The sequence below is a fragment of the Melopsittacus undulatus genome, chromosome 4, assembly GCF_012275295.1.
Source record: "Melopsittacus undulatus isolate bMelUnd1 chromosome 4, bMelUnd1.mat.Z, whole genome shotgun sequence".
NCBI lineage: Eukaryota > Metazoa > Chordata > Aves > Psittaciformes > Psittaculidae > Melopsittacus > Melopsittacus undulatus.
This window is the reverse complement of record NC_047530.1, coordinates 66,085,823-66,098,129: the sequence shown is the minus strand read 5'-3', so window position 1 is coordinate 66,098,129 and position 12,307 is coordinate 66,085,823.

Here is a 12,307-nt window from a genome sequence, read left to right as displayed (position 1 = left end):
TGCCACCAGTGAAGAGATATGCTCCCCAAAAGAAAATACGTCTTCCTTGCCCTTTCCTCTTGCTGCATTTCAAACAACTTGTCTTTATTTAGGCATGCCAGGGCCAACTTTAAAATACCAAAATACAAAATATGAAGGTTATTAATACTCAATCCAAAGGGCAAAGAGCTTATTGGTAGAATGAAATACTGAATCACATGGGTGGTGATGGCACATCCTCAGGTGCTCTATTACCATAATGCCTGGGCTGAAGACTCCGTTAATTTTCTGCATCACCAACAGCTGAGGACCAAAGCTGACAGCCAATGATACATGAGTCCAGTGTAAGCAAAATACATGCACAAACAAGCCTTCTCATCACCTCCTAAATTATTAACAGCAGAATATAACAGAATAGGGCAAAAGGACTACAAAGGAAGCTGTTCCCAGGTAAACAGCCCTTACAATATTGGTTTTCAGAAACATTATGTTTCAGTAGCTGTACTTTTTTTGGACTTCAGTAAAGTATTCAACACAGCCTTCTCCTGGAGAAACCGGCTGCTCATGGCCTGGATAGGTGTATTCTTCACAGGGTTGGAAACTGACTGGATGGCAAAGCTCAAAGAGTGGTGGTAAATGGTATCACATCTACTTGGCAACTGGTCACTAGTGGCTCAGTGTTAGGGCCAATGTTGTTTAGTATCTTCACTGATGATATGGATGAGGAGATCAAGTACACTCTCGGTAAATTTGTGGATGACACCAAGTTGGCTGGAAGTGTTGATCTGTTGAAGGATAGGAAGGCTTTGTAGAGGGATCTGGACAGGGTGGATTGACCTGTGGCCACAGGCTATGGCAAATGGTATGAAGTTCAACAAAGCAAAGTGCCAGGTCCTGCGTTTGGGCCACAACAACCCCATGCAACACTACATGCTTGGGGAAGAGTGGCTGGAAAGCCACTTGGCATAAAAAGATTTGCGGGTGCTGATCAATGGCTGAACATGAGCCAGCTTGTGCCCAGGCAGCCATGAAGACCAATGGCATTCTGCCCTCTATCAGAAATAGTGTGGCCAGCAGGACCAGGGCACTGATCATCCCCTACTAGTAGTCAGCACTAGCGAGGCTGCAGCCCGAGTCCTGTGTTCACTTCTAGACCCCTAACTGCAAGAAAGACATTGAGGTGCTGGAGTGAGTCCAGAGAAGGGCAACAAAGCTGGTGAAGGTTCTGGAGCACAAGTCTTACGAGCAGTGGCAGAGGGAACTGGGGGTGTTTAGTCTGGAGAAGAGAAGGCTCAGGGGGGACCATGTCTCTCTCTACAACTACCTGAAAGGAGGTTGTAGTGAGGTGGTGGTGGATATCTTCTCTCAAGTAACAAGTGACAGGACAAGAGGTAACGGTATCAAGCTGCAACCAGGGAAGGTTTAGGTTGGATATTAGGGAAAGAATTCTTCACTGAGAAGGTGATCAGGCATTGGAACAGGCTGACCAGGGCAGTGGTGGAATCACCATCCCTAGAAGTGTTCACAAACCATGTAGATGAGGCCCTTTTGGTTAAGGTACATACTTAATAGAATGCACCCCCCACCAGTGGCTTACGCAGTAAGAGATGTGTGTCATTCAAGGAAGGGATTTCTGTGAAATAATCTGGGTTGGCTACTTATCAGATAAAAACATCATGCTTTTTTTGTTTGTTTTGTTAAGAAAAGGACAGTCAGCCATATTTTAAATAGAGCAATTGGCAAGACAGCTTTTTAAAAAGCTCCTTTTCTGGCCAAATCTGAATTCCTCATCCAGAAGCTTTGCACCCTGATACTGCAATCTCTTTTTCCTTAAAAAAGGCAGCATCTAAAGGAGAATGGTTATCCAACTACATCTAGCTATGAGACCCACACTTTGGTACAGATTTTGCCACCAAGTATTTGAAGGTTCCAAAGTTTATTACCAATGCAGGAGGACTGGAAAAGCAACTAGAAACCTAAAGACTACAATTTAATATATATTTTGAAAACAAATTATATCTTATTGTTTGACTTTCATATAAATAGACTTCACAAAAACTCAAAAGGAACATACAATATGCTACCTAGACAAGGGATACAGACTTATTTAAACCAGGAATCATGCCACGTTATTAGATAGCATATGGTATATTTCTCACTTCTTTGCTGGTTTGGTATTTTTACAGATTAATATAGTCTGTTATAATGAAAAATGGAATTACTCATTTGTCATGGATTCAGCAGTAGCTCATGCTCTGCCAGGGAGGAGGGAGAGATAGGGTGCCTGGTCTGGGCTAGTCGGGGAGGTATTCCATACCACAGCACGTCCTGCTCGGGGAGGGGACTGGAAGCTGGCTGGAAGGGAAGGGGTTAACACTCTGGGCTGGGCTCGGAGAGGGAACTGTAAGCTGGCTGGGAGGGGAGGCGTGAGCTCTCTCTTCGGGGCTGTGCTTGTGTTCCAAAAACTGTTGTGGTTTAAACTAAATCTGCACAATCCATGTTTCCCCTCCCCCTCCCCCCCCCCACCTTCCCACTCCCAGAGGGATGGGAAGGAGAGCCAGAGGAATACAGCTCCCATGGACTGAGGTAAAATCAGTCCAACAATTAAGGTATAACACAAATCACTACTGCTACCAATAACAAATCAATGTTAGAGGAGACAAACAGGGAGAGAAAATACAATACCACCCGCCTACACGAGCACAGCCCCGAAGAGAGAGCTCACCCCTCCCCTCCCGGCCAGCTTCCAGTTCCCTCCCTGAGCAGGATGTGCTGTGGTATGGAATACCTCCCCGACTAGCCCAGACCAGGCGCCCTATCTCTCCCTCCTCCCTGGCAGAGCATGAGCTACTGCTGAACCCATGACATCATTTCAGATGTAGTATTCCTTATAACATGCAAGTGTTAGGTAAGACAATGAGTGTGTGGGGGTAAAACTTGGCTGAATTATCTTTTTTTACAGTTAATGTAGCCTGAATTGACAGCTGCTAGTATTTGGTCAGGCTAATGGTAAGGTGCTTTACCTTTCAACACATACCAATATAACATACCTCATCACATTTTATCACAGTGAGTACAAGCAATGATTCCCACTTCAAAGAAGTCTCATGGATCTGCCAATACTGCAGACAATATAATTAAGCACATGCTTAAATGATCTCTTCAGCTGGCCTGGCTTTAGGATTATATGCAAGTGCTTTGCTGAATCAAAGCTGTGCTGCTGGGACAGCAGTCAGATCACTTTGCAGTGGTTCTAATACTGCTATTATTTATAAAAATCAAATATTTACCTGAACCCTAACCCTGCCTCTGGAGTGAAAGGTCTTTCCTCCTCCTGTTAAATCTGTGTGCTCATGCCCTGCTCATGCTCTCCCACTTTTCTAACCTGGCAGAAGCAGATAGGTATAAACTCCCTGTATTTTTTCAACACATCTTTTTTCCCCTTAAATACAGATCTCCATAAACCAATAAAAAAAGATGCATTGACCAGCTTCCACCACAGGCTCAGCCTAATTGTAATCATTCACAACACTGTCTCCCTGGCAATAGGACTCCAACTCCCTTTTTTTTTTTGCAATGGCAGTCTGTTATAACAAGAGGTGTTAACTGGCCGCTGTAGCACCCACTGATTCTGATATCTAAAGGGAGGATAAAAGAGGGACTAGTAGCAAAATACTAAAGAATCAATGCAGCACACAGAGAAGAGCTTACAAAAACCTCAAACCCTTAGACTGCAAACAGAGCAAGCTATACTTGCAAAGTCAACAAAATAATTGCAGTGGCCACAGGCTTCTCCCTCTGATTTTGCAGATCACAATGCTATTTGTCGACAGCAGTAATATTTACTTGTTTAGAAAAAGGTTACCTTAATTTTTAAAATTCCCATCCTTAAATGTGTGTGCTCTGGGGACAGATGTCAAACCACATATAAAACAAAACAATAATTTCAGACAGAAAAGAGATGCAAGACGAGTTTACTACTTCAAAACCAGGAATTCTTCATTGGACTCCTGAAGCCACTGCACTGCAATTCCTTGTTACATAAGCTAGTCCAACAGGGTCTCAAATAAATTAGCTATCTCCTGAGAATTACATTAAAAAAGGCAATAACATGAAGTATCTAGAAGACTGCAGCCACCTCTCTGTCATTGCTCACTTCTGTAGCTGTCTCTGAGCTTTAAGGACACTGGTTTCAATATTGTGTGATCCTTTCCCAGGAGCACAGTGACCATCATTTTTTATTTTTTTTTTAATTCTATTTGAATCTCAAAGGTTGTCATTTTATTTCTCTTAGCAACACAGGTAAGGAATATAACAGATACGCAATGCTGCAGGGCAATTCTAAGATACATCTGGCATGGAAAAAAGAGCCATTGCTTATTGCTCTCCATTAAAATGGTAGTAGGCTGTAGGCAATTTTCCCAAGATCTCTTGTCCCAAGCAATGAACTGTGAGCAGACCCAGATTATTTTATGAAAAGAAAGCTGATCCTCTGTTAGACTCAGGTACATTATAATCTTATCATTTCTCTGTAACACATATAAGAGGATTATTTCACCTGAAAGGAGCTTTCAGAATACTACTGACTGCCTGAAGTGAGCAAATGGAAGACAGTTGACTGAAAGAATGCCTTCTCCTGCATTGTGGATGTGTTTTGTGTGTCAGAGATGCAGAATTTATAGAGAGGAGCTTCCCTCCAGCCTCCTACATCTGCACAATTGACCCCAGGCTGGTCTGATTTCCAGAAGCAGAAAGGCCCTGTTTGGGCCAGCACGGGGTAACCACCTGAGGGGACTGGGTCTCAAGCTTTCGGGACAGCATGCACTCCAAGGGAAGACTGTATCATCCCTCCGGAATAGAATAACTGAACGTGAATAGGACAACTGCGAACATTTTACTGCAGGAGAGTAAGATACAGACAATAAAACAAGGATTCGCACTAAATGCACGGCAACAAAACAAATCCAGTATTCATATACTCTGTTTCAAAATCAAGATGATTTTACTTCATATTTTGTTGGGCCACCTAAGCAGTAGGCCATGTCTTGCTTCCTGGGTAGTGATAACTTTCTGTAGCACAGCATGGATTATTCAAATGGAGGAACAGCTATATAACTTGATAAACTACTGCAAACAGGATTTTGGGTGGTGATGAATTAGTTTAGTATTAATTTATACAAAGTACAGATAAGAATGAATTACTTGGATAAATCTTGTGCACAAGACTTTATCTTGACTGGTATCATCTTCCATAATTTTGTTGTATTTTATTGAAGAAAATGGAAACATTTGAAGACTGATAAATTAACTGTTAAACCCAGTTGAACTTCTTCCAATTATTTGCTATATTGAGCAGATTTTTGTAACAGAATTGTACGTAATGTGTCTTTATGTAAGGATGTGTGCGTTCTGTCCACATCCACATATTTTCAAGTCAATTTGGCTATACAAAGAATAACTGGACCTATGGTACATTCTAATGATAATTTTTAATATGCACATGTTTTAGATACGCTTTATTCTTTAACAAGGTTTTGCACTTGAGCTCCTTATTTCCTCTCCAGAATAAATTATACAATTTGAGAGACTTGTCTCAGTTTCTTACATTTAACTTCAGGAAAGTCATTTGGCCTTGTGAGAATTATTACAAAGTATCACAGGTGATGTAATTATAGAATGTGTGTAATTGAATTCTATAAAGCAATTCAAATAAAGGACAAAGGAGATTAGCAAGTGATTTCTGATATGGCAAACAATCACAAAAAAACTTACTTCAGCTTAAGAACCACAACAGGCAAACTAAGATGTTTATAGAATCATAGGATAGTTATGGTTGGAAAGGACCTTAAGCTCATCTACTTCCAACCAACCTGCCATGGGCAGGGACACCTCACACTAAACCATGTCACCCAAGGCTTCATCCAACCTGGCCTTGAACACTGCCAGGGATGGAGCATTCACAACCTCCCTGAGCAACCCATTCCAGTGCTTCACCACCCTAACAGTAAAGAATTTCTTCCTCATATCCAATCTAAACCTCCACTGTTTAAGTTCTAACCCGTTACCCCTTGTCCTATCACTACAGTCCCTAATGAATAGTCCCTCACCAGCAATCCTGTAGGACCCCTTCAGATACTGGAAGGCTGCTATGAGGTCTCCATGCAGCCTTCTCCAGGCTGAACAGAACCAACTTTCTCATCCTGTCTTCATATGGGAGGTGCTCCAGTCCCATGATCATCCTTGTGGCCTCCTCTGGACTTGTTCCAACAGTTCCATGTCCTTTTTATGTTGAGGACACCAGAACTGCACACAATACTCCAAGTGAGGTCTCATGAGAGCAGAGTAGAGGGGCAGGATCACCTCCTTCGACCTGCTGGTCACACTTCTTTTGATGCAGCCCAGAATACATTTGGCTTTCTGGGCTGTGAGTGCACACTGCTGGCTCATGTTCATTTTCTCATCAACCAACACCCCCAAGTCCTTCTCCACAGGGCTGCTCTGAATTTCCTTTTTGCTCAACCTGTAGCTGTGCCTGGGATTGCTCCGACCCAGATGCAGGACCTTGCACTTGTCATGGTTAAGTTTCATGAGGTTGGCATCAGCCCAAGGTCCATTTTAGATGAAAACCCCTCATTAGATGACAAAAGTAAGATGCAAACAATGACTGACAAGCTTCATGCAATGTGGAAGGCCTTGCATACTGTCATGATTTGCTGATGACTGGAGAACAAATGAAATGCTCTTAAAGTAGGAGTAAATTGAGAGCAATAGACTGCAACAGAAAAATTAAAATCCAGCCTGTTTTGAGGAGGGAGCTAGCAGGAATTCAAAAGAATTGGTGTTTAGAAAGAGATTTGAATTTGCTTGTCAAATATACTGAGGAAATGCTCTACTTGCTAAACATCCCATACCTTCACCACTGTAGTCATCTAACAAAACATTCAGGAACACCAAAACTAGAAATTAAAAAGTACAGCAACATAGGGGAAAAAAAAGAAGAAAACAAAAAAGTGAAGTGAGATTGGTAAAAAGCAGGTTTCTTCATTATCATAAAGGAGAGAGAGAGACACGGAGAAAGGACAGGAAGGCAGGCAAAGGCAAGAAGGCAGGAAAGGAAAGCATACAGGCAAAGGAAAGAAGGCAGGCAGAGGAAAGAAGGCTGCAGGCAGGCAGACAGGCTTGGCAAGTTACACAGAGGTAAATGCATGTAAGAAACTTCCCTAGGAAGTTGCAGACATAAATATTTTTTGGGCACTGGTGATTTGCTTCATCCAGGTGAAGCTCCCACTGAAAGAACCTGGAGTTTTGCTGCAGTATGAAGTGCAGAAATGTTACACAATTTATCTATGGTAATTAAAAAAAGTGTAAGATGATTTATAATGGAACAGTTGGATTCTCTACAGTAAAGAAAGGTAAAATACACAGGATAGGATGTGAAGGCTGTTAGAGTTATGTCAGTAAAGATAAAAGACTAACTAGGACTTTTATATTAAACCTAAAGCAACTCTGACTTCACGGTTTGGTAGCAGGCATACAAAGAACATCAAACAACATGGTTTTTGTTTCTTATTTATTTATATGATAAAACAGTAGAGAGCCTCCCTGGAACCTCTTGGATGACCATGAACTGGAGCAGCAGGTAGAATGCTTGAAGAAGAAGAAACTGGGCAAATGGCAGAGGGGGAATGAACAATTCATGCTGAACCACTCCTGACAAATAATTGAAAATTCCCAAAAAGTTCAGATAACTAATTGTGGTCAAAGGTATCTGGGATTAAAAAAGTTTTCAAATCATAAAATTAATTAGTCAATACACCCTTCAAGATAAAACTCTAAGTTTCATGCCTGTAGGCCCTTTGCTGTGGGACACATAATACACTCCTGTAAGAAGACAACATGCAGCCTGGAAAACATCAGCTTTAGGCAGGGTGCTGGGCTCAAGATAATGTCCTACCAGTGCTGTAGGCCAGTGAGAGCAACAACTTGCAGAATCCATCAGTCACCAAGATTACAAAATCTTGAGGGATCATTCACAGATGTAAGCCTCAGACAGCATGCGGAAACTTTGGAAGTACTCATATTGTTCCAACTTTAGGTACCTGAATTAGCTAACAACACTAACTAAATCTCCACTTATGTTTTAAACTCCTGTGAGCAATTCAGAACACCTGCACAGTGACATTCTTTGTATTACGCCGTGTCTTATCACTTTCCACCATAGAGCTGGCCTAGGCAGATTAAGTCAACCAGCTAAGGCCTCAAACTTGGGTGGGGTTTTTCTCCCTGGGTTCAATTCACACATGTTGCTGGGAAGGGAGCTCTTAGTGACTGCAACAGAGCTCAGCTCTGCCTGTGCATCTCGCCCTAATGCTGCCCTTGCATGCATATGATAACCTGAGCGAAACAGGGTATGGCTGGGCAAACAGTATGGGAGGGGGCCATGCCATGCTCACTAGTGCTATGTGTGCAACAATGATGGTAACACAAGGTAATTTATCTGCTGGGAATCACTGGCTGGCCCAAAGCCACTTTATGCTGATTGTGAACCAAAAACTGACCACAGCCATTAATGAAAATCCATTAATGAAACTACTGCACCTTAGATACCTGAAAGAATATCTGTGAAATCTCAAACCTATTAAATTACTTGAACTACAAAGAGAGGGAAATCACTGCTGAATACGATTAAAGCTTACTGCCAAGAAGAAGAAATTATTTTCTGGAAGTTAGGGATAAAAAGAAATTAAAGAAAAAAGAAAAACGTTCCACGTTTTTCCTAGCAGCCGTAAGATTTCAAAGATGCTGCTTGCACCAAAAATAAGTAAAAATTTGCCGAAAGGATTCAGAAGGTTGATCTGATATTCAGTTATGCACAGAAATAAATCATATTTAAGTACTGAAACAGAAATCCAGGAGATGAGAGCAGCAATGAGACCCATATTTATCTAAGAAGGAAGGAAGTGAAGTAATTGTCTAGTTTCAGGGTCTTCCTCCCTTGGCTGATCTTTGCTTGCTTTTCTCTTTACGACTGTCAGATTAGTGAAAAGTTGTATCATCTATGCAGTGAGTAAGCTAAGAAGCTGAAAGATTCTGTATTGACTGTACAAGGTATCTAATGCTTGATCTGCAGGGACAATACTTGGCACTGGGCTTTGACTCTGTACTGTAGTTCTACTTCTCTAATTAAGTGTGACAGAGTCATTTTCTTTTTTCAGTCACTCCCCAAACTACAATGAGCTACTGCCTGAACTGTCTCCATTTGTACAGCTATGATGCCATGCTGTCTGTAATGCTCTCTTGTCCATTTCAATACATTAAGCCATCTGCCAACAACAGAGCATGAATAACAAAATTCAATCCATCTTTAATATGAGTGTAGTGCTCTTCTGTGCTGTTTCCACTCATTTGATTAGCTTCCCTACCATTTCTATTCAGGATGGGAAAAAATGTTTTCACCTCCCTATTTTCTGCAAGTACAAACATATATATAGTTTCAAAATTCAGCCTAATTAAGCATAATCTCTTTTATTTACTTCAGTGAAGTAAGACACAAGAAAGGCTGTACCATCTACTGAGAAGTGAACTGGGACAATGTGATTTGATTGACTTTTATGGGTAACCCTATGGTCTTTCATGCAAGACACACAGCTGGTGTACTGACTGTACTCAGCAAGCCCATATTCCAAGGCCCAATATACTATTGTTATTCCAACCTAAATTAAATGAGGAGATGAATAATGTTCAGCAGGAAGAATGAGTTCCATTACTGAGCAGGTTTACAGTAGAGCTATACGAAAGCCCCCTATATATATGCCACACAATCCCCACTGTGGGTTGATCCAGTATTTTACCCTATTTTAATAAATATCCTGAATCTGTATGAACAGATTCAGGATCTAGAGAAGCACTAACAACAGCACTAAGACAAAATGTTAGGCTGATCATCCAGAGCAGCATAACCTGAAAAATCCAACTGTCAGGATTCTGAAGATGAAGCATTTCCTCTGAGTGGAAATCTGAGTGCAAGGGCCTGGGTGCTTTGGCTGGGATACCAGCTGCACTGGTAAACATCTCAACTCCATGCAAGTGAAGACATCTGTTCATCAACTTTAACGATATTATACAACCTGACATTCTGGGACAAATTTTGTCACTGCACCCCTTTTCAGCTTCTCCTAAAGCGTCTGTGCATATAATATCCAAAATCCAATTTTTTAATTTTAATTTTGTTACCTGAACTATCTTAGACATTTCTTTGTTCTCACTTGAAAATTCAGATGCCTTGCTCAAATCTGGATACCATATTGTTTTGAGAGAATAGGTACAGGATTTTATTCTTTACATTACGGTTTCTTGGCAGTGCAAAGCGCATAAATTACACCTTCATCCATGGGAAAACTGGTTGCATTCCCAGAGCAATTTAAAGGTGTCTTAGTATGAATAAGAATCAGAACCTGTGAGACATTGCTGAAATAGACTGCCAGAAAACTGTGTTCTGCTGTCCTAGCTGCTTGGAAACGCTATTTTCCCATTTTCTACTGCTTGTATGTCAGAACAGCCTAGCGTGAATATGAAATACATGTTGGCTTCTTCACAGTAAAGAAAACTTAATTTTCTGCTTCAGAAAACAGAATTGCTGGTTCAGAAGATCATCAAATACCAGCCTCCTCTATGGAGGGAAAACACCAAAAGGGAGTCTTGTAAATGAACACTCATATATGCCATTATATCCTAACAAGCTGACTTTTGATAGTACATATGAGAAGATGGAGAAAGAAGGCAGATTTGTAAGTCTGCAAAAAGGCTCATGTTACTTTTCTGCAGAAATATTTATGTATTTATTTATTCTGTCCTACACTGATAACAGTAATTGCAGCTGAGAACCCTTCTATGAAAAATGTTTAATACAGCAATTTGTATGTTGAAGCTATGATTAAGGAAAACAGACTATTCCAACTTTGCTTAAAGGTTTTGAATTATTATGAAACAGAATTTATTTTTCTTACATTATTTCACACACTGAAGGGAGTAAGCCAATTCCAAACTCTCTTCATAAGCACAGAATTTTAATGAGAAATCTAACGTAAACCAGTTATGTAAACAAATATAGAAACCAACACTACAAATTCTGTTCACATTGTCTTACAAAAAAGAATAACCTATTCTCTTTATCTCAATGTGAATTATAAGGGATGGGTATGAATCAGAGCATGCTGATCTTCTCCAGAATTTATCTAGCTCCCTATTTTCAGCAAAGAATTGCCCATGGGTAATGCTGTAACACTAGAAGTCTTCACAACATCTAACTGAAATCATCCATGTTAGGGGCTATGAATCACCCTTTGAAGGTGTGTATCTCTCTCCTTGACTATGCCAGAAATTTAAGCTCTTTGTAACCCAGCATAAGCTACATCAATGCTGAGAGCATCCCTCCTATTATCAAAGCAATAGAACAATTTCTGCTTATGCCCATGCTATTAATTAGTCACACTACTTAAAATAGTGTAGAGCTGGACACATACAAGCTTTGACACATCTAACAATCCCATATTTGAGATATTCTGAACTTGCATGTTGCTGTTGCCTCCACTGTACAAACATACACATATCCTAAAAGCCTTATTTTACACCAGTAGGAATTACCTAGATGACTAAATGTGTGTTCTGAAAAACATGTTTTCACTTGAAACATAATGCATTAAAGTTTAAGATACTTCAGCCTTAAGAAGATTCAAAATGATACTTTTCAGGGGCTTTTGCTGCTGTTATAGTAGTTGGGTTTGTCTGTGGTTTTCCTTCAGCTTCAAGACACTTTTTGCTGGACAAAGGAAAAAGACACTGTCACACAGTGAGCTAAGCAACTCAATCTATTCAGACACTGCTCCAATATATAGGACACAACAACTTTTTTTCTGCTTGACTTGGACCAATGACCACATTACTCTGTTTTCTCAAACTGTTCCACATTATGTTAAAACAAGCAAATTAAACACTACATAGAGGTATTACTTTGATTCTTTAGATCTCTGGGGTGTGCTTTTATTAAAATTCTTTTCCTCTGTGGGCAAGTGAATATATACATTTTACTCTGGAAAGTGGAACAGCTTCAAATGATAACAGATGGAAAGCTCAGACAAAGAAAGCATAAATTGAATGGATTATAAAATAGTGATTTTTTTCAAGGCTAAAAAGTATGCCCTACCCAAAACTTTTTGATACAATTTATTGAATTGAAATAAAGACTGAACACAGAAAATAGCAACACAAGTGGAGTATGCCAAAATTTAGGGTGAATGATATAAGATGGTAACTTCAGATTTTGGGGAGG